The 20,961-nt window shown below is 47.6% G+C and overlaps 2 long non-coding RNA genes across 3 annotated transcripts in view; both read left to right on the forward strand.

The window, feature by feature from the left end:
- Position 1: 1 nt before the first annotated feature.
- On the forward strand, positions 2–3,595 carry LOC308185418. The gene is made up of 2 exons (XR_013943355.1): positions 2–130; positions 3,049–3,595. It is a non-coding gene; the product is annotated as an uncharacterized lncRNA (long non-coding RNA).
- Positions 3,596–15,695: 12,100 nt separating this feature from the next.
- Positions 15,696–20,961, forward strand: part of LOC308185689 — an 11,905-nt gene continuing 6,639 nt past the window's right edge. The window contains exons 1-2 of one of the 2 annotated variants that reach the window (XR_013943638.1): positions 15,696–16,704; positions 17,247–19,948. This is a non-coding gene — a long non-coding RNA (uncharacterized lncRNA). The remainder of the gene's footprint in view (positions 16,705–17,246; positions 19,949–20,961) is intronic. The other variant, XR_013943639.1, reaches the window with a different exon arrangement.

Genomic DNA, 20,961 nt, shown 5'->3' on the forward strand with positions numbered 1-20,961 from the left:
CTCCTCCTCCTGCGAACACATTCCTTGTCCACCGGATCCCCCTCCCCTGCCCTCCCTCTTTATTAATCACCACCTAACGCCGCAGAAGGAACGAGCACGTTTTGCAAACATCCCTCATCTTCCCTCTCCGGTGGGAAAAAAAAGTTGCGGCGGCGGCTGAGGGAGGGGGGCACGGGGTGGGGATTTGGGGGGGGGGGGTCGGGCTGCCGTCTGCGGGGGGGTTCTTTTCCTTCCCCCTTTCGGGGTACGACCTCGGCCCCCGCGGCAGCGAGGGAGCTGCAGCCCCGGGACGCGTTTTCTGGCCAGGCAGGAGGCTCGGCGAAGGGAACTTGCCCGGTGTGCCCCTGAATGCACGGCGGGGCTGGGGACGCGGCGTGTGCCTCCACCCGGCACCGGCGCTGCCTCTGCCGGTGGCGGCTCTGCGGTGTCCTGGAGGGACCACGGGCTTCCTCTTTCCCAAAGTGAGAGTTTATTCACGCCAGGCATCTCACGACGACACATCAAGGAAAGTAGGCAGGTTCAAGTCAACCATGAAATGGTCACTTTTTAACCCCGTCCTGTCCTCATTAGGGAAATGCTCAAACACAGCCCATTTTCAAAGAGGGCTCTTAATGAGGGGAGCTTGCCAAGTCTACCAGCTGCAATTCACATAAATTTACAAACCAAAAGGAGAAGGGGGAAGGGCGGGGGAAAGAGAGAGCCCGTGCAAGACAGGTAATGTCAAAGGAAACAGCTAGAGCCCTACGCATTAACCCTTGCGGGGTCCGCCCCGCACCTCGGACTCTGGCTGCACTTGCAGAGTCCCCTCGGATTTGCAGGGTTCAGCCGGCACCCACGGTTGTTCCTTTCCGCAGACCACATTAATAAGTGACAAGTTCAGAGCACGCACTCGGGCGGGAAAGGATGAGGCAAATTCGGGGTTAACGACAGCGAGCACATTTATTCTCCTATCTGGTGGAGAATACCCCCCAAATCCTATCATCTCTTCCTTCACCCAGACACTGCAAAAAGCTGATAACGCCAGCTTTAAATACCGGAGTTTCCCTTTGAATAAATATTCAATTTAACTGGAGTTAATTTACCATAAAAGACATTCCCCTTGGCACAAATGCACTGATGTCCTTGAACACACCTCTCTGAGCGCTTGAACTCTTACACAACAAGCCGTTATTCCGGACCTGATCTAAAGCCACAATAAGCCCTCCCCAACCCCCTCCTCCTTCACACTCCTCCACGAGGACCAAGGTGAGACCCTAGCCCCACGTCGGCTGCCCTGAGAGCTGCAGAGGCTTCAGAAGCCTGCCCTTCCCCAGGCAGGGTTCACAGGAGGCCCCACGTCCTCTCAGGTCCAGGCCAAGGGCCAGCTTTGAGGCAGAAACCCGTGCACTGACAGCAAGAAATGCTTGGCAGAGTCCTGGCAGTGAGGAAAGACGAGGGCAACAAAGCAAATAGAGCAAGGAGTGAGGTAGGGAAGACACCAAGCTGGGCGCTTTCTGCAAGGGGAAGTCACGGAGAGGCTGGGTTTGTGTCCCCGCGGGTGGGAGCCCTTTTGCATCCCAACCCAAAGCAGACCAGGAGGGGATGGGGAGCCGAGCGCTGCAGCCTGTGGTGGTGCTGCTGGGACAAGACGGAGCAGGCCCCACACCTGAAGGCATGCTGAGGGGAATGGAGCTGCCTGCCCAACGGGGCTCCAGAACCATCCTCTCCTGCACGTCCCCTAGGAGGCAAGGTGGGCACGGTGCGGGTTGTGACAGCAGCTGTAGCGTCTGGGCCTAGGCTTGCACAGAGACCTTGTGCAAAAGCTGTCCATTTGCCTCCAAGTCCTTACTCACATCAACCCTGGGACAGATGGTCTTGATCCTCACCACCCACCCTAGCTCTTTTGGAGCAGTTTTTAGCTGGCAGTAGAGATTTTAGTACCCTGGACTTGCACTGAAATTGTTTTCACCTCCTTCAGTCACAGACAATGTTCGCAAACGTTATCAGATGCTGGGAAATGGCATTGCCCTTGAACTTCAGAGATAATGACGTTAAAAAGTAGAAAGGCCAGTTATGCCACTGATATACTTCCTAAAGCAGAGTTTCAGCTGATGCCCTTTGTCCAGACAACTGCTCAACAGTTTTGAGTTTTGGAGCACAAGACTATTATTATACATCAGAAATCAAAGAGAGAGGTATTGTTAATGCTGAAATGTGTAACCTCAGATTCTCTCAAGATACAAGTGGGCAATTGGGTTGACTGTCTGAACATGCGTATGCTGAACTTCTAAGAAATCATATTTTCATGAAAATTCCAATGCAAAAATCAGGGGCATTTGATTGAGATATGCAGCATTTAATACAAAAGATTCAACATCAGAGAAACAACGCTAAAATTTTTACTTAAAAGGTCCCCATGATCTAAAAGACAAGCTTTACAGTGCTTTTTACATCCAGTTTAACAGCAATACTATTAACTTCTTTTTAACCCATGGTTAGAAAATGCAGCTTTCACACACATACCCATTAGATACACAAATACTTAGGTGTACATATAAATACTGTGCAGCACAAGTAAAATATAGGTTGTGTCAACTATGTGTAAAAAAAATAACCCAAATCACATTAAGTTATCATAGTGTTAGCTAATGGTGAGTCTACCTATATGACTAGCCTTCATGCCTTGCGAGACTTCTTGTACCATCACACTAAACTACAAAGTAAAGTTTCACTTGTGTTTGGTACAGTCACAGCCTTGGTCAGTATCCTGATGTACAGGAGCTCTGTCCTCCATGCATACCGATGTATATGTATCCATTAGCATATATATACACACAAAAAGTTGGGTAGCAAACATTTAGGGAAGAAACACAACTAGCTAAATAAGCAAACTGATAATACACTGTTTTACGAGGTCTTGATTTATCTCATATGCAGCTGAATTTGTAAGATATTTATGATTCCTTTGGAATGCGAACAGCAATCACTAAAACTTTTGATTTAGTGTAGTATCACACCTATAAATTTATATATAATAATATTTACTAATAATCTTTTTTTTTTCCTCAGTGTTCAGAAGAAACATGTTCTGTATACAAACTGCATAAATGCACGATCAGACACAAGCATGTGTATACACAAGCAGAAGCAAAGAAACCCACTACTGGCTCTACACAGAAACACATATATATACGAAGGGTGTGTGCGCTTGACCTCTGTCCACATACGGTTTGACGGGGACTATAATACTCAAGCTTTCCACAGCTCCCAGACCAGCAAATGAAAACATCAAACCTCAAGTGTAAAGCTGTGTAAACCACAACGTTTTGGGTTACACAACTGTGCAGTTTTTGTCCTCGCTGCAGGTCATGTTCTCAGCCTTACAAAGGAATGGGAACCCTCTTACCCCAATACAGTAAATTCTGTTTTAAAAAATAACATATTCTGATATTAAATGCTCTGGACGTAAAGAGCAGCAGCAAGAACAAGATTTCACCTCCATCTTTTTTGCCAGTTTTTATAACTTGCCAGTTTTTTAGGAGTGGGGTGAGGAGGAGCAGAAGCTGGATTTAAATGTCTGTCTAAATTAGAATAATAAAAAAAACCATTTGTTGTTGTTGTTTGTTTGTTTGCTTTGTTTTCTCCTTGCAATTCAAAGTTAAAATCGTAAGGATAGCAGCACAAGACTGCTTCAGAGAACTTTAATCTTGTGTGTTTTGGCGCCTTTTCCCTGCCAGCTACTGTACTTAAAAAAAAAAAAAAAAAAAAAAGTTGGAGATCTTGTCTGTCCCGTCTCAAGTTCAATGGCAGCGATTTCCAGCAGCAGGAGAAGATGGCCATGTTCGCAGCCCTAATAATAATTCAGATCACGCCACATCGGCATCTTGTGTCAGAGCCGAAACGGGCTTCCCCGCCCCCTTCAACCTGAGAGCTGCCAAGTCCTCACACACTCCGCATTCAACCACAACTTAATGGATGGGATATTGTGCATTAAAATGTGGCCCAGACACACAGGCGAAGAGAGGACAAGAGGGAAAGCAGACAGACATACACACACACATACACACAGACACGCAGGAGAAAGGAATGAATTAAAACACACACACAGGTCCCACAACAAAACAGCAGTGAAAAAAAAAAAAAAAGGAAAAGAAAAAGGAAAGGGGGGGGGATAACAAAAAGAAACCCTCTGAAGTAACCTTAAAAAACAAGCCAGAAATGCCACCCGAACACTGCATCCTGCAATATAGTGTGAAAGAGACCAGCACAAGGCTCCAGACAATTTATCTAGCCGACCATAAACAATGGCGATGCCATTTCCTCAACATTATACATTAACATTGCAGCCCATTAACTACCAAAACCACCAACACAGCCAGAGAGAAAATATTACATTAAAATGACAGTAAAGAAACAGTATCTACACCAACAAGAGAGAAGGAAAAAGAACTGTCTGCAAGGTACAAATAAAGTAGCATTTGCATTAATCCTTTTCAGCATTTAACTGATAGTTGCCTGCCAGAAAAGCAGGGGGAGGGGGAGAAAGTTGGAGCAGGAAATGTGCCAAGTTCAGCACTTTTGGACGCAAACTCCCATCAACTGATTCCTGGCATAAAAGTGTGACCCATATACAAAAGCTGCCAAAATAGCAAAATATAAACAATCCACCACTTATATCTCATCCTGTAAAACAGAAGTAGTATCAGCATTTAAGAAGAGGGTATAACATCCACTTTGAAACCACAGAGACAAAGTCTCAGCCGGGAAGAATTAAAAAACAAGAGCCAAGCAAGTCATATATTACACATATATGTGGATATAAATAATTTCCAGCGCCGCATACCATTGCAGCGCACTGCATTAAACAAACGGGATCTTGAAGTCTGTCACACACACCACCGGGCCGTTGGCCTCACATTTCCCAGGTTACAAATCAGTTCTTTTTCTCAAGGGCTCTGTGCTTTTTGTTTTTGCTTTGCTTTTGTTTTGTTTGGATTTCCGGAAGTGGCCTTCTGCCTTTTGTCTGGGGGGGTGTCGAGGAAAAAAAAATATATATTTTTTTTTTTTCTCAGGCTGGCTGTTAGCTTTGTTTTGGTTTTGTTGCTGTTGCTGGCTTTCTGTACAGCAGCAGACGGGAAGAAAATTTTTGGCTGGAGCCGGGGAAGAGGCAGTAAAGTTACCATCCGCGGGCGGTGGGCACCCCCACTTCTTCCTCCTCCTCCTCCTCCTTAGCCCCCTCATCCCCCCCCCGCCTCTTTTCCCAGTCGTCTAGAGTTGCAAGTCTGGGGCGCACGTTTTGGGGTCTGGCTTGAACGCGGTGCGGGAGAGGCTGAGGATTTAATAGTTTATTTTAACATGTGTGTATGTGTACATATGTGTGTGTGTGTGGTGTATGTATATATATGTATTATATATAGTGTGTATTTATATGTGTGCATGTACACATATGTGTGTATATATATATGCGTGCGTACCCATATATATATATATATATGCCCATATGGGTATACCCATGCCCCTATGTACACGTGCCCGTCCCCACACGTGCCCGCGCACACCGCCGACGGCCCCCCCCCGCCCCGGCCCCGCCGCGGCTCTCCGCTTCCGCCTGGCGGCTGCCGCACGCAGCGGGGCCGCCGGGCTCATTTGCATACTGGCCGTGCGGCAGCCAATGGGCGGCGCGGGGCGGGGCTGCGCTCGGCAGCGCTCGGCTGGGTTCGGCTGCGCTCGGCGGGGTTCGGCTGCGCTCGGCGGGGTTCGCTGCCCGCCGGCGGTCCGCCGCCGCCGCCGGCGCCATGTTGGGGTTCCCGCTGCAGGGTTTCCTGGCCGGTCCGCCGGCACTATAACGGCCCTGCCCTCGGCCGGGGCTGGGAGAGTGGGGGAGGAAGAGTCAAGCTCCCTGAGAGTTATATCCAAATTAACGAGCGAAATAGTTCAGCTCAGCCGTCACGGGCCGCGCTTGACGGGAACTTCTCTTCGCGCGTACTTTTTACGCGAGGCGCTGGCGGGCCGGCTGTGTGGTGCCGTGCCTGCGGAGGCCTGCTGCCAGCCGTGACGGGGCGCCAGGCGGCGGGGGTGTCCCTCGGTATGCCCCCGGCCCGCGGAGCCGCCTGCGTCCCTGCTAAATGTATTCCTGCCTGCCAAACGCAGCGGCCGAGCGCCGGCTCTGAAGGGTCCTCGTAATTGCTCGGGAGACCGCTGGTGGGGGCACGGGGGCCCCTCAGGAAGTCAATTTTCTTTTGTCTGGTTCAACAAAAACGTCCTAAGCTGGTAAAACCCCGTTCTGCCCTCAAAATGAAGCACAAATTGACATGAAAATAAATAATAAAGAATCACAAGCTTTTTAGACTTTTGGAACAATGACTGTGGAGTTTTATCTGTCTGATTGTTTTATGAAGAAATCCAAACTGAAAAACTGTGGATGTTTTCCGCCCAGTGAATGGGGGAAATGATTGCTCCTGCTATGTGTAGCATAGATTTTGTAAACTCTGTGACAGTCAGTTGAGCGGAGAGCAGACCTTTTTCCGTGCCAGAGGGAATTTGTGGGTGTTGATTTATTTTACGTTTTTGTTGTTGTTGTTAGAGGATTCATGCTTTGAGTGAGAGAGTCACAGACAATTAACGATTTGCACTGGTCATCAACACTTACCAGAGTCTGTTACAAGAACTTTGGTGATATTTCATCATAGATTTCCAGGCTTTTTGTTGGTTTAGGTTTAATTTTGTTATTCTTGTCATGATTGCTGCCAAAGATTCAAGTACTAGTAGGCAGGCCCATTGCAATCTGCAGCTTTCTGCTTTTGTTTGTTTTATTTATTGTTGTTTGTTTGATTGAGCCTGTACGCTTACTAAAGCCCAACTCTGCAACTGATTTAGCAAATTAATTAGGAACTCTCTATACTATGACAAATGAGAAAAGTAATGGCAGAAAGGAGGGCCGTGGATATTGCAGTCTTAGAAAAATTGTGTTGCACAAACCTGTAATGGTTATTCCGTTTAGTTTAAGCCCAGACTGCTTGTCATAGGAAACTTTCTTGAACACATTTTTAAATTCAAATACTGTGTTATATAGTATTTCCATTGCCTTTGATTTCTGCTCTAGTATATCTTGATTACAGCTTTCTTTTCTATATATATAATCAAAGGCTCATGTATTTTGTAAGAGGCTGACCTTAAGTTCTGTTGATTCTGGATTTTCTAGTCTTCTGAGGTTTTGTGCATATAAATATTGACAGCCCCTAATACATTTTAATGTTAGCACTGGATAAAATATGAAAAGAGTGTAAATAATTTTCATCTATGGTTAATTGTTACACTCTCAATTGCCCATCTGGATATGACAGACAACAATCTGAGGAGAGCGATTCACTTGAAGAATTTCTGCTAAAATAAGTAACAGCTGAAGAATTGTTTGACATCTCCATAACAGCATTAGTAAGATAGATTACATTTTTCAGAACTTATTTTCAAAGTTGCTAATAAATATAATTTGCTCTATTAAAACCTCTGTTTTTATTTTCAAGGTTTTCTTGCTATCAGCAGCACAGGGAAATAAAATGAGTGCAGGAAGGTCTGGCACATGGATGGTTCAACAATGAAGTCTGTGAGTACTGCAGTCACAGAATAAATGGAGCAAATAAGGATCATATTAAGGGACCGTACAGGGCAGGCAAGGTCTCGGTACAGTTCAGCTCTGTGCATGTGGGGTACTGCCATCCTCATGGAGAACAAGCCAACTGAGAAAACCGGCTACATTTGGCCACATGCTTCATCTTGCAAATGCGAAAAACTGCTGCCGTAGCCCCACCAGCTTTCAGCTGGAGGCTTCGAATTTTTCACGGGAAGAACACCATGGTTAAAAAGGAGATGCTTGCTGCTCCTGCAGCAACCCGTTCAGGTTCGTCTCAGCAATGCACTACGGAAAACTCAGGATTTGCACATGTGCACGACAGTTGCTCATTATTTCTGAAAGTTCATACTTTTGCCATGCTGCTTCGCACAGACTCCTGGCCCCACTGAGCCTCCTGCACAGTTACCTAGCAACTAGCCAGAAATATAACTCCGAGCTTGGCACAGGCAGAATGGATTCTGCTGCTGCTTCCCCCAGGCAAACACTCTGCGGTCTCGGGTAAAATGCACTGGGCAGAGAGATCGGGGGAGTGCTGGTCAGGAGATTTCCAGAGGTTGGTGTTAGTCATCCCCTGCTCTTCCAAGCAAAGCCTAGGGTTCCCACTCCCCGAGGCAGGGACACGTGCCATCCATTCCTGCCCTGCTCTTGCATTTTGGGCAGAGGAGAATTAATGGGTATGCCACATAATCACATCTAAAACCCTGGCCCTTTGGCAGTCGGTAGGAAACATGTTACTGATTGCAGCAGACCGGAATTTTCACCTTGGACAATACAGCACCATAGGTTTCATCCACTAGATTATAATGCCTCTGAGAGGAAATACGGCATATACAATTTTAGTCAACAGCATATTTCCCTTCCCTTGTCCAGGAAAACAGCCAGAGAATCCTGATGCACACCGTCTATTTCTGCCTAGTTAGTAGGCTCACGTTATGTACTTTTATTTGTTTAAACCTCTTCCTCTGTTAAAATACCTCAGAAGCACAATCACAGCATCGCCACACCACCACATCACCATGAGAACAAATTAAAAGATTAGGAGATTATAAAGTGAAGCACTAAAAAAGTAGAAAGTCTGTTTCTTTCAACTGGCTGCTTTCGGTTCTTCAACTGTCCTTAATAATACAGCAACGTATTCTTCCCCCAGATCCTTGCCTCACTCGATACACAAGATTGCTGAGGAACTGTAACATCATTGTTTTTAACAGAAAAAAAAATAGCTGAGACTTAATGGTAGCATATAAATGGCATACAGAGCCTTTTGAGTTCACACCTCATTAAGGTGCACAGGAAGGGAAGGGGTGCACATCTTTGTTGTTACTTTTGCCTTGCAGCATTTTTAGCCAAGCTATGTGAACAGACCAGCAGCACATTAACTGACTTTGTAACAGCTGTATTTTTGTAGCAGACTTTTTTTTTTTTTTTTTTAAGCTTAGAAATTGCAGAACATTGTGAAACAGAGCCAGGGCAGGCCCTTAGAGTACAATTATTTTGGTGTCTTATTTTTCGCAAACCAATCTACCAGATCTAAGTCTCCTTCCTGCTTCAGTTAGGGGTCTCTTTCCACTGAGCTTTCCTTTTTCAGCTGTTTCTGAAATGTGTCTTATAGCACACAAATTGTTGTGGCAGAGTATTTCTTGCTCTGGGTGCAGGCACACTTACCTGAGCTCACCAAGCCCGTATGTGAACTTGAACCTGAATAGCTAGCTACATGTAGCCCGTACTTATGTTACAGGCTCTTTGTTGCTATTCCATAGGTGACTGGATTTGGTGCTAGGATAGTCTTGGTGCTAGGACTATGATCATGTCTTGCAAGGCTGTTAGCACTCCTCAGTTTCAGAACATGTTTCAGAGTTGACAGGGGAAAATCTTCCCTGCTCCTCCCAAGCTTCTGTGAGAAGAGTTTTTACCCAAGTAACATATTTGAAGGAAGCAGTTCCAGCTTCCCACTTTCATTTCTGTCCTTTCCTGTTAGATCAGCCTGGACCTGGAGCAACCACACATAAATGTGGCTTTAGTGTCTTTGCAGCAGGATGCAGTGGAGATTAAGTAAGGCAGCAAAGTTGTTTTCATGTGAACATCTCACCTTCTCACTTTTACATAGGAATCTCCAGGAAAAACAAAGCAAAACTAAACACAAACAAACAAAACCCAAAGAAAACAAAACAACAACAACAAGAACAACAAAAAGAGGAGAGCTTATTTCTGCTGACGGGTGCTAATGTGACAGACGGGCAGACACCTACGGCATGCTGCAGTTACTATAGGGCTCTCTGCAGACACATCAGAATGACAGCTTGTGGAAAAGAAAGCTATCGTCTCAGCATGTAGTCTTGGGATATTCAGCATATCTCCATGAAAAAGAAATATACAGGAAACTTGATCACAAACTTGTCCTGGCCCCCATCTCCAGGATCTGCCCGTAAGGGCAGAAACACTACTCCAGAGTGGATGATTTTGCCACCTGGTGGCATTTTCCGCCAGACTTCTACAGGTCTGTGTCATTCTGGTGTCAGCAAAACAGCAGAAGGTCTTATGGTAGCAAAGATTCTTGACATGATTGATGCCCTTGTTCCTATTGCTTATGTGCTTAAAATAACAGCTGAGGTTTGAGAGAACGGGCTTCACAATCTGCTCTGCAGGCACTGTTAACGCTGTGGATACCACACTTTACCTAACACAGAGAAAATATAGCAATGTCAGCTTGAAAGACAGCACAGGCTTCCATCACCTGGAGAGGAAGGATGACCAGTATGATGTCCCAGAGCTGGCATACAGCAGTTTGAACAGCAGGGATGTAATTCCCTCCCAAGAGTATGGATGTTGGCAAGATGTGCATGTCATTTTAAGAAACCTATCTTGCCCTCTTCATGCTGCTGCCTCTGCAACCAGCAGAAGACTGCATTACACACGCTCAGCTGGAGGAGAGTGGTAAAGTGTGAACACAGCAGGCTGAAGAAAAGGTAGTCCCCTATACCAAGTCACTTCTGAATAAGTGTGGCCAGTGTCATTTCTTCTCCTGTCTTCTGCAGCATGCTGTGCAGTATCTCCAAGGAGAAAGACCTCAAAGGCTCACCATTAGTTTTCAAAGCATTGAAGACCTGAAACAGATCACTGGAAAATGTACTTGTCATCAGTGGGACATGACCCAGTAAACAGAGAAAAACACATGGAAAGATCTGTTTGCAATTCACCCTTGCATTACTTGCAATGTGGAAGAGAAAAAGTCAAGCTGTGGAAATGAGGTGGGACACTGTATGCTCTTCCAGCACCCACAGATTTGTTTTCCATTGCTTTTTTTGTCAATCAGGAAATTGAATATGCTAGAGTCTTCCTGACTTCTCTTTTGAACATTCACATACCTGAGAATATCTGTGAAGATTTTCTAATCAAATTATGAAACAATTCTAAAGGTATTCAAATAAAATACAGATATTACAAATAATATATTATCTGTGCCTTTTTAGGACCATAACAGACATTCCAACTGCTTAGAATAATGATGTTTAAAAATGCAGACTTGCTAAACTATGCCAGTAAGTTCTGGTCGTACAGTTGCAAGGGATTTCTGGAGGGTATCATTGCTCTCTGACCCCACCCTGATGGTGTGGTAATAGAGTGAATGGGGAGCAGTACCTATTTCCACTTGTGGAATAACTTAAAATCTTCTACTGTCTGGAGAATGCACTGGCTACATGAGAAGGCAGCATGAAGAAGAGCACACTAGTAAAATATTGGGGCTGGTTATGCTTCAGGAGGAAGGAAGGAGACCTTGGCTTGTAAACTGCAATAGTGACCAGCCACTTAGTAGCTCCTTTCTCTCTTCTGCCTTGCTGCATGCTCCTCTGGTTCTGGACAGACACCTATATGGCCACTCTTCTAAATAAAATCCTCCTTTACCATAGATTTTTTTTTAATTTTTTTTTTTTGTTATTGCTCTTCCTCACTTCACTGGATTAAACGTTCATCCAACTTCTGTCCAGAATTGATGTGTCTTCATGCATCTATGAGCCCTTTTTTGTATTGTATTTTTTATTGTCTTGTATTTTCTTGATTCTGTTTTGCTTATTGATGCAGCCCAAGAGGAGGAAAGTTCCTCTGTGAAAAAAATTAAGAGCATATAATTTGTCCTCTAATTAAAGACACAAACAAATAAACAAACAAACTTATCCTTTATATTCTACGATGCGGCGAAAAATCTCAGACCCTTCCTTTATCCTTGCATTTTGGCCTGTACGTTTTTTGCTAGCAACCAGGTTTCCAGCTCAAAGATGCACTATGGTAGGGATCTCAGATTAGTTTCTTAACTTGCTGGAAAGAGAAGTTGGGGAAATGGACTGAGGAGGAGTCATTCAAGGCTGTTAATAAGGAGTGGTTACTGATGAGAAAACAACTTTCACAGGTAAAAAAAACACCTGTCACTGCATCAGCAGCACGTGGAAAGCATACCATGGTAGGGAGAGGGCTGATGAGATACTGACAATTTATTCTAGCCAAGAATCCTACTGATTGTTAATATTTAAAATGTAAGATGCTAAACGTAAATACTAATATCCCAAGAGAGAAGGGGGAGAATATTAGTAGCCATTGACAGGAGACTAAGCTGAAGTTTTACAGAGATTGTCATATTTATTCTCTCCCTGGATGTGAGGCTGTGAATCGACAACCTCAGATATGACAAATTGCATAGCCCTAGATGAATATTTTTACTGCATACGAACATAGTGATCTATGGACTGGACTTGGGGACAATGTTTTAGTTTTACCACCCTAACTGCAGCAGTGGTGTGAACGTTACAAGGAGCATTGTCAGGAGAAACAAGAAATCATACTGGCTAAACTGATAGTCCTTGTTTGTTTGTTTGTTTGTTTTTGAATGGCACCCCCTGAAATTAGCATAGGCTTTCTCATCTTCATCTCTGACCATCCCTTACTCTCTGTGTTGATTGTTTGCACCTACCAAAATTGCATCCTAAGCCACGATCACACCAGGGGGTAACCAAGCCCGGTGTTGTCAAGAGCTGGTTAACCTCAGCATCCTATTTGAGGTGAGACAAGTACTGTAAAAATGGGCTGCATGACAGGATGTGTATAAGCCACAAGTGACCCAAGGTAATTTCTGCTGCACAGAAGAAAGCCACAAGTAGGAAATAGTGGACAGTCCAGGCCCAAGGGACTGATAAATGGCACTGAAGAGCTAACAAAGCCTGACGTGAGAGTTTTGGACTTCAGTAGCAACCACTCCATAAAGTGAACCTCTGAGAGCCCATTCTGAAACGAAGCCCATATCCTGCCTGTACCTGCAGCTGGACAAGCAATCCTGGATCTCAAGGACATGTAAGTTCAGAGCGGAAAAATATATATATATATTTGAAAGTGTTTAAGCTAAAATGTAAGTCCTGCTTTGTACTTTAAACATACACTGAATTCTCTAAAAGGTTGGGGTGTGTGCTCGGAGGAAGACTTCCTGGCATGTTAAGAGTTTTTACTAGACACAGGAAATTTGAGTTGCAAAGGCGACGTTTTCAGAAGGCTTTGAACATATGGAAAGCAAGGTTATAATGGAACTGTTTTGTAGCATAATCGTAGCCTGTAGTTCTTTTAATACTCTGAATATAGAGACACATGCACTCAAGATAATAAGATAAAACTATTAATCTTTCTGTTAACCAGCTGAACTGATTAATGAAGTAATACATTTTGCAGTACAATATGCCTTAATGCAAGCAAGTGACAGAGCAGGACAGCACTCAGCTCTTGAGGAGAGGAAGTAGAGAAAGTCAGAGGAAAATCCGACTGCCTGCAGCAGGAGGTCAGTCTCGGCCAACAGCTCCGGCAGATTGGGATGAGCAAATGCAAGCTTTGTTAAAAGAGTGGTACTGATTGCTAACGCAAAAACAAAGCACAGCAAATTCTACCTCTTTCTCTGTCTTCCCAGCCCCCACACCATCTTCTCTATCATTAGCCCTTCCTGTCATCCTTCTGCTTCTCACTGACCAGAGAAACTAAAGTAATGTTGGAAGCAGGACGAGATGAAGCAGCAGGAAGGTGTGTGGAGGGCATGGAGGAAGCTCTGAGACTATGAAACTCTCCTGTGTGTGAAGGAAAGTAATGTATGAGGCTCACCAAAGAAGGTGGCAAAAAAAGAACTTAGAGCCTGTAAGGAGAAGCACTACCCATTTTTCAGTAAAGAATGTGTTTTACGTATATGCATATATTCATGCTGTCTGTATAGAGGTTGAAATGCAGGGTGGCAGATTAAAGGAAAAAAAAACACATAAGCAGTGTTTTCCCGCTATAAAGTTCTGTAGTGTTCTCTTCTTTGTCAGTGCAAGGAGGTTCTTGCTTACCTAGTGGATTTATTTTCCCACCCTGAAACACATCCTCTCGTTTTCTGTGAAGTTCGGACTGATTAAGCTGTCTGGGAAAGCACAGGCTTCTTCCTTCCTGGTGTGCATTGTGCCTACAGGTCTCACAGCCTTGATTCAGGAATAGGATCTATTTAAATATTTTCTGTCACGACTGCTCTTTTTTCAAGGTCCAGCTATGCCAATGGCACTGGGGAGGTAAGATCTCATGCTCCCCCTGCACCAGCTAAGCCTGCAGGAGGGTGAAGACTGAAGCCAGGTCGTGCTGGCAGGACCCAGTGTCACACCTCAGCCAGATGGGTGCACACAGAGAGCGCTGTGCTACCCAACCTGGGGTCAGGGCTGGGACCAACGCAGCGGCCGTGACCCCAGGTGCCACCCCGACAGGCACCACAAGGCCCCAGGACATCGCTGTCCCCAGAGCAGGGGCACAGGGGCAGTGATGCTCCCCAGAGGGGTGTCGCAGTGGGGAAGGCCCCACGGCAGCAGGTGTGAGGCCATGTTGCCACCCCCACCGCCCCTCACCCCACTCCTGCCAGCATGCAGCGGGCAGGCGGAAGCAAGCACAAGATGGCGGGGCAGGGCAGATGCGTGACACCCATGGGCTCCTCTCCTTTCCCCACAGGGAGCAATCGTGGAGCCTCTTTTTTTTTTTTTTTTTTTTCTTTCTCTTCCCCCCCCCCCTTTTTTTTTCTGTTTGTTTTAATTTTATTGTATTTCCTACGCTGTGGGAGGGAGCCGCGGCCAAAAGTAATGCTGCCAAGCCAAGGGGATTGGCACTCACTGCTTGGAGCCTGCAGCAGCAGCCGAGTCTTTAAATAGACCCAGCCCTGGCTGCGAGCTGCTCCTGCAGGGCTGGCAGCCACGACCTAGCCGGGGTGGGGGATGCAGGCTGAGGGGCGCAGGGCAGGCTCAGTCCTCCACCCCGAGAAATAACTCTGCTGTCACCAGAAATCTGTCACCAATGAAGCTGAGGTGGCTCTGCAATCCCCCCGCCATGAAATCTGCACTGTGCTTTTATCTCCAGCCCTTCCTCCGTGGTGGCAGTGGCATGGGGCAGGCTGGGTGACAAGCGGGAGCCCCCAGCCCCCGTTTTGCAGCAGTGCACAACAAAGGTGCCTTCTGCAATTGTGTGAGGTGTAGGAGAGCCCCCAGGCCATCCTTTCTGAAGCCTGCAGTCTGCAAAGCTCTTCAGCGGTTTAATATCTCCCTCTGCCTAGTGCTTGGAGTGCAAGGCAGGCAGAAACTCCTGCAAAGCTTCAGTGCCAAGCTGCAGTCTGTTTCTTCCTCCAATTAACTCCTTCCACCTCCTTCTGCCTCCCAGCCTTCATTTCCTCAGCCCCCTCTATTTCTCCCTCTCAGCAACCCCTGAGGATGCTGCTCCCCGGGGCGAGGCCCTCTCCCTCTGCAGAGGGCAGCAGGAGACACAGCGGGCAGGCGCTTCCAGCAGCATCTTTCCACACCACGTCTTGTGGCCTCTCACTGCTCCCACTTGGCACCCGCAGCACAGACTGGTTTGGGTTGTCCATCTGCACGCTTTCCAGAGCTGCAGGCTGAAAGTCACTTTCTCCACTTACTAGCTTCATTTCCTAACCCCAGCTCTGCTTCCTCCCCACACCCCCAACATCCCAAATCGCAGACCCCTGTCAATGGGTCATTTCTCTGTGTTTCATCTGGTGTATGCACATTTCCTTGACTCTTCTGTTGCTGCTGTTACTCCATGCATGATGTAACTGGGTATTGCTTGACATCCTAAGGAAGAATAATACCTTCCATCTGATACATTAGGATAGGATAGACTTGGAAGCAGTGGACATGAATGTATAGTTAGCATACAGGAGATATATGTTGGCCATTGCCTCTCTGACACCTCTGTGTCACTTTCACAGTGGACTGCAGCCCCACTTCAGAGTGTCCAGAAGGACACTCTTTTGAAGACAATGACATAAAACAGGTAGGGTTGCAGCTACCCCTTGCAGCCTTGAAGAGCCCTCAACTTATTTTTCTCTCCTTTGCCGGTGGGCACACAAGCCACAGAGAGAACAAGGAAACTTTGAGCCAACTAGGATTCACCCGCTAGCAAAAAAAAAAAATAAATATATATATATATATATATATATATAAATTAAATAAATAAATAAAAGGAGAGAAAGAAAACAAAAAAGAAGAAAAGCTGCCAGCTCTTCTCCACTACCAGCTCAAGACGTTTTAGGAAAGTTTCCACTCTCAATATCTGCTATACAAACTTGACTTATCGATCGACTAACATTTATTTATTTTTATTTTTATTTTTGGCTAATACTCCTGTATTTCAGCGCGGAATGATGAGTGCACCGAACCCTCTCCCTCCGCCGCCCTGCCCACCCGAACACGCCGCGGAGCCCCGGCGCAGCCGGAGCATCGCCTCGGCGCTCCCCGCTGGCGGAGCGGCTCTAGCTTTTGTCTCCATGTGCTGCCTTCTTCCTTTCTGTCTTTCCAAACTTTCGAGCGCTCGCTCCGAGCTGTATTTATAGACCTGGAGCCCAGGGCTGTATTTTTCCTTTTGCCTCCTTTGGCTTGGTCTTAAGTCACTGGCAGGGGAAATAAAAAGGAGGCAGGCAGGCACGCAGACGGGCGGGAGGACAGAAGGGGAAAAGAGCCCGAGTCCCGCAGACGGGACGTGGAGGGAGGCTGGGGGGAGGCTGCGGAAGGTACGGGATCCCCCTTCTGCCGGCGGACGAGCGGGAGGTAACAGCGGGGGGTCCGGCCCCCGCTGACTCGGCGGGGCGAGCGAACCCTCAGCTCGGCGGGGCAGGGGGAGGTGGGCGCCGGGGGAGGTGGGCACGGGCCCGGGGAGGGGGCGGAAGATTTTGGGAAGAAGGGGGACTCCGAAGCAACCCGGCGTTGGCAGGAGCCGGCGGCGGCACCGGGGGTCGGCGCCGGCCCCGGGGAGCTGCGGGGGGCTGCGGGCAGGGGCCGGGGGCAGCCGGGGCCCCGCGGGCGGCCGGGGGCGGCTGCGCGGCGCTGTCGGGGAGCGGCGGAGGGCTGCTCCTCCGACGAGGTCGCTATTGTGCGCCCGGCGGTCCGATCCTAAAACAAACCCACGCCGCCCGCCCGAGCAGGGCAGTAACGACCGGAGGGGGACGCGCTTAGCGCAGGGGGCGACAGCCTGCCCTCCGTGCAGAAAGGGGAGGTCGGGGGATTAAACACGGGGCTCGCTGTGTGTGTGTGTGTCATGATTTTTCTTTTTTTTTTTTCTTTTTTTTTTTTCTTTTTCTCCCTTTTTCTAGTTACGGGCTTCTTGTTTTGTTCTGTTTCTCTCCTGCGGACTGCGAGGGGAGATGCGTGGTGCAAAATGGCACCAGCGTGGATTTTGTAATCGTGATGTTAAGCATTTTCCTCACTGACGTGCTCCACGTTTACACTAATCTCTGAAATGAATGTCAGAGTAGTTCCGACACCTTTAGAGACCCTGCCCTGCAGGTAAGTATAGTACATGAAAGTGTGGAAAGAGCTTTCTTTGGGGCTGAAAAGCAGACGATCACTTTGGGCTTCGAGTGTCAGGACGGCGACAGCAGCAGGGTTACACTGCGCTGTGCAGTTTGGCACGATTACGACCTTGTTCAAACGCATTCTGATGCGGCGTGAGGAAGGTATAAAATGAGATTAAAGCTCCCAACAACACATCAAATCCCGCTCCGAGCCTCGACTCTGCACGCGGGCTTGTTTAAGTCAGCGACACTTCAGAACAAAACCCTTTCACCCTTAGCGTCTCCGGGCAGATTTTTTTTTCTCTGTTTGATTACATTAATAATTTAATTTCTATTTCCTATCGGCCCTTCCAAGTGGGCAAATCAACCTCCTTCCAGCATGGGTGGGGGCTGTTATTTTTAGCTCGTTTGCTGGAACAAAATATACCAGCACTCCCTTCTTTGAATCTCATTGCGGTTTGACTACGCTTTGATATTTAAGACCATCGGTTTTCCTTGTCAAACTACCTGTTATAGGAAATGGCTCCCTTAGCCTGGCAAATCATTCTTAAAAAAAAAAAAAAAAAAAAAAAGTAGACAAGAACGTAAGAACATTTGCGTAAGTAAAGAAACCTTTCTAAAATGTTGCAGGAAAATACCCCAAATAATAAACAGGTAAATCTACTCTGTAGGTGCTACCCTTATGATAACTGTACACAAAATTCACCTTAACGGTGTGCCCACGTATCAAAATAAATGAGATCTTACTAAAACAATGCCATGCCTTCTTGTTCCCTTGACAAATATATTTTGTCAACATTTGTTGAACAGTTTGGGGGGAATTCCAGATGCACTTCGTAACCAGTAGTAAAATGTGGGTCCGGTTTTAATACCATTTAAATATCCCTGCCTTCCCTCCCTTCCCCCCCCCCCCGCCCCCCATTGTTGCAGTTCTGCACTGCTACTACTGTTCCAGTAATTGAATATTTTAAAGTGCTCTTAGATATTTCCCCCCGTTGTCCGAGAGCTTCAGCTGTCGCTACGACTACCTATGTGTCCATTTTAGAAACACTTTGCTGTGTGTTTAGCTAAACGCTAGCCAACATGAATGCAAACAATATTATGAAGGGACACAACAAAGTAAATGGAAATGAAAGAGAAAAAATAAAAAAAAGTCTCTGTCAAGTGATGCCTCCTAAAGACCGAATTACAGTAATTCGGGCTTTAAAAACTAGCGCCCTTGAGGTTACAATGACATACGCATTTGTAAATGCACGCAGGTACGGTCTGAGGTGCAGCAATGATAACAAGGGGTTTCAACTTCATAGATCTGGAGAGTTCCTGTACCACTTGTGCATGGACACTCGCACACGTTAGTAAAAACACTGCATGGAATAAAGTGCCTGATCACTGCGATCTTCTTCGTATCATTTTCTGACATTGCCAAGGGAATCCTCAGTACAGTGCCCTCCGTGGCCAGAGGTCAGCGACTGAACCAACCCAAACGAATAAAATAAGTGCAAACTAGGCTTCTTTGCACAGAAAGAATGAAATTCGTGTTAGGGGGCACGTATAGAAAAGAAGAAACACATAGTTTTACAGCTCCAAATCATTACATTGGCAGCAACAGAACAAGATCATTATGCACGAGAGAAGGGGGCAAAATCCTGTTTGGATAGCGATTATTGTTATGACAAGAAGCAGTAACTGCTTTGTTATAAACACAGTGTTTGTTATGAAGAAACTGAATGAGCAGCCATCCAGATAAACATTCTCGACATCTAACAAGTCTGCTGTCTTCGTGATGTTTTGTGTGCCGGCAACCTCCCTGTCTCATCATTATTGTCTTTTTGCTCGTAATTAAGTATACTGCTTTCCAGTTACCCTAATTTCAGCACTGTCTAACACTCCGAAAACTCAGGGAGAAATAACAGAAAGACTATTTTTTTTCTCTGTATATGCGCGTCAATAAATTCAACACCTATTTTAACTGCAGTAATATCTTCATACGGTCACATCGAGCACACTCAAATATTATACTCCCTAATTCCTACATATTTATAGTGCATCGTAGTTGCTCTTTCCTGGCCCTTGAAGAATGGGGATAAAACCACTTAGACATGTAAGGGAAAACCTGCAAAACTGTGGTGCAACGGTGGTATTGTTCTTCAGGTTAGGAGCTCTCTCTTTGTACCTATTATTTGTATCACTATTTATCTCTTTATTGTAACACCCAGGCGGACTGGTTTATTTAAAACAAGCGATCTCTTTTGTTATACCCGAGCAGACAACGCCACGCACACGCGTGGCGAGTCTCCGCGTCCACGGGCAGCGCGCAGCCAGCTGGTGTCCTGCAGGCTTTCCACGAGCCCTTTCTCGGTCGCCAGCTCCGCTCAAATAAAAAAAGTACTGGCACGAACCGCAGGCTGCAAACTCAAGGCAGCGCGGCGCGAGGAGAGCAGCAATAAAGCGGGCAGCGATCAGCGGAGCGCTCCTCGGAAACGCGTTCCCAGCCTCGCTCGGTAATGAACCCTCCGTAAAAGACTAACTACAAAGAGGGAAGCCCAAGAACACGAGGCAAGAAATGCTTTGGGGGTGACGGGCCAGAGGAAAGGTGTTCTCCTCTGGCTTGCGGCGCGTCGGGAGCTGCACCCCCGACCCCCTGCAGCCTGTCCGCAGCCCTTCCGGCGGCCGCCCACCACCCCGTCGCTCCGCGGATGATCCCCCCGTGTCCCCCCGGCCCCCCCGACCCGCCGGGCCGCTGCACCTGTCCCCGCCCGCGGGGGTCCCGCACGTCGAGGGCAGCCCGAGGGGCGCGGGTGGGCGCCGGACGGGCAGCGGCGCAGCCTCCCCCGTCCCTTATTGACCGTTTCGTGGCTTTTAGTAATTTACTCTTAAATTCAGGCGAATTTAAAAAACCCGTCGAGGGATCCGGTGGAGCGGTTACGAGCGAGGCGGGCGGCAGGGAGCGGCTGCCCGGGGGACTGCACAGGGGACACCCCAAATCCCCGCAGCCGCACCCCAAAGCCGCGCCGCCTCGGTTGCGGTGATTTTTGGCAGGTTTCGTCCCTTTCGGAGGAGAAACCTTCCCATTCGGTCAGAGCCCCGAGGTGCCACTGCCTTGCGGCCGAGACCGCCACGGGCTCCGCACCTGCCTGCCAGCGCCGCATCGCATCGCACCGCACCCCTCGCACCGCACCCCTCGCACCGCACCGCACCCCTCGCACCCCTCGCACCGCACCGCACCGCACCGCAGCGCACCGCAGCGCAGCGCGGCCCCCGCGCGCCCCCTGGCGCCTCTGGCACCGCGCTCCCGCGGTGGGGCCGCGGGTCTGTCCCAGCCCTGCCGCCAGCATCCATCCCCGGCTGCTGCCCCTCACACGCCAGCCTGCCCGACCCCGGCCCAGGAGCGCAGCGACCAGGTTTGTGTGCCCTTCTCGGAGCGACTCTGGGCTTGAGGCACTTAAACTCGAATTCCCCGTCTCCTAAGTACTGCACAATACCGATTGTAGGCACGAATCTGTATTAAGGGTAC

The sequence above is a fragment of the Anser brachyrhynchus genome (assembly GCF_964034855.1).
Source record: "Anser brachyrhynchus genome assembly, chromosome: Z".
In the NCBI taxonomy this organism is placed as follows: Eukaryota; Metazoa; Chordata; class Aves; order Anseriformes; family Anatidae; genus Anser; species Anser brachyrhynchus.